The sequence below is a fragment of the Podarcis bocagei genome (assembly GCF_964188305.1).
Source record: "Podarcis bocagei genome assembly, chromosome: 6".
In the NCBI taxonomy this organism is placed as follows: Eukaryota; Metazoa; Chordata; class Lepidosauria; order Squamata; family Lacertidae; genus Podarcis; species Podarcis bocagei.
The window spans coordinates 2,823,068-2,825,177 of record NC_138130.1 but is presented as its reverse complement, the minus strand read 5'-3'; the positions used below and the strand labels follow the sequence as shown (position 1 = coordinate 2,825,177).

At 49.9% G+C, this 2,110-nt stretch overlaps 1 pseudogene across 1 annotated transcript; it reads left to right on the top strand.

Moving 5' to 3' along the window:
- Positions 1 to 344: 344 nt before the first annotated feature.
- LOC308588535 (tigger transposable element-derived protein 1 pseudogene) lies at positions 345 to 1,573 on the top strand (annotated as a pseudogene). The gene is made up of 2 exons (XR_014013517.1): positions 345 to 432; positions 777 to 1,573. The product of XR_014013517.1 is annotated as a tigger transposable element-derived protein 1 pseudogene (transcript).
- Positions 1,574 to 2,110: the final 537 nt, after the last annotated feature.

The following is a 2,110-nucleotide window of genomic DNA, read 5'->3' as shown; positions in this document are numbered from 1 at the left end:
TTAAAACAAAAATAATGTTATGGCAGAAGTTTATATGGCTTCAAGGTCATTGTGTCAGGTGTGCAGACTCACAATTTGCAAGTATATAAAGAAGAAAATTAAAAGGTGTGAGTTGAACACCAGTGAGATAAAAAAAATACAGTGGTGCCTCGCAAGATGAAAAACTCGCAAGACGAAAGAGTTTTTCGTTTTTTGAGTTGCTTCACAAGACGAATTTCCCTATGGGCTTGCTTTGCAAGACGAAAGCATCTTGCAAGTTTGTTTCCTTTTTCTTAAAACCATTAATACCCAGGGTGCATTGCTTGAAGAGGTGTAGTTGCGACTTGACTTCGAGGAGCAACTCATAGCACGCGGTGTGGTAGCCTTTTTTGAGGTTTTTGAAGACTTTGGTGAGTTTTGAAGCTTTTCCAAAACTTCTTTTGCAGCCATTTGGTAAGTTAAACTTTTAAAACTTTTCTGGGGTTTTTTGGATTTTGGGTTGGGGTGTTTGGAATTCAAGGACTTGGTGTTGGGGGGGTGTTTGCAAGAATCTGGAAGCTTGTGTGTTTTTTTCTGCATTTTTATGATTTTTTGTGACCATTGGGGCACTCTGCTGTTGTTAAAAAAAAAGATTTCTGGGTTTGGATTTCTGTGTGGTGGGTGGCTGGGGGGGGGTCAGGGAATTGTTGAGAAGGGGTTTGCAAGAATCTGGAAGCTTGTGTGTTTTCTGGGAGGTTTGGTGCTTTTGATTTTTTTGGATGCGGAGCACTGATTTTTTTTTGGGGGGGGGTGCGAAGGTAGGAGCTGTGCTGCCATGGGGCCCAAGAAGACTGCTGCTGCAGAGGCCGTCGAGAGGAAGAAGGAGAAGGTTACGCTGGAAATGAAGAAGGAGATCATCCGGAAGCACGACGGTGGAATGCGTGTGACAGACCTCGCCAGGGAGTACGGGAGGAATCCATCGACCATCGGGACCATCCTGAAGATGAGGGAGAAAATCCTTGCGACTGATGTAGCCAAGGGAGTCACCAGGATCGTGAAGAACCGCCCAGCTGTTCTGGAGGAGGTGGAGGAGTTGCTGCTCATCTGGTTAGAAGAGAAGCAGCGTGCAGGGGACACAGTGACTGAGGCCATCATTTGTGAGAAGGCCAAGGCCTTGCATGCAGACCTTGTCCGGCAACAGCCAGGAACCTCAGGCGAGCCAGAAGTCTTCAAGGCAAGCAGAGGCTGGTTTGACCGGTTCAAGACGAGATCTGGAATCCACAGCGTGGTCAGGCATGGAGAGGCTGCCAGTTCTGATGTTCCTGCGGCTGAAGACTTTGCAGTGGAGTTCCTGGAGGTTGTGACGACGGAGGGCTACGTTCCACAGCAGGTCTTCAACTGCGACGAGACCGGGCTGTTCTGGAAGAGGATGCCCAAAAGGACTTTCATCACTCAGGAGGAGGCCAAGTTGCCTGGCCACAAGCCCATGAAGGACCGTCTGACCCTGCTCTTCTGTGCCAACGCAAGCGGCGACCTGAAGATCAAGCCCTTGCTGGTGTACCACTCGGAGAACCCACGGCCGTCAAGAAACACAAGGTCAACAAGGAGCAGCTGAGTGTCATGTGGCGATCCAACAGTAAGGCTTGGGTCACACGTGTGCTGTTTGTGGTCTGGGTCAATCTTTCTTTTGGCCCTGCTGTCAAACAGTACCTGCTGGACAACAACCTGCCGCTGAAGGCTTTGCTTCTGATGGACAATGCTCCTGCCCATTCTAAAGGCCTTGAGGTGGACTTGTTGGAGGAGTTCAGCTTCATCAACATCATGTTCCTGCCTCCTAACACCACGCCACTGCTCCTGCCGATGGATCAGCAGCTCATTGCCAATTTCAAAAAACTCTACACCAAGGAGCTTTTCAGGCGATGCTTCGAGGTGACTGACTGCACCATCATCACCCTGCGGGAATTCTGGAAGGACCACTTCGACATCGTCACCTGCTTGAAGATGATCACCATGGCCTGGGACGGGATCAGCCAGAGAAATTTGAATTGCGCTTGGCGCAGCCTGTGGCCGGACTGTGTGGCACCAAGTGACTCTGATGCACCAGAGTCAACAGTGGTGCAGGACATTGTTTCCTTGGGGAGGACCATGGGCC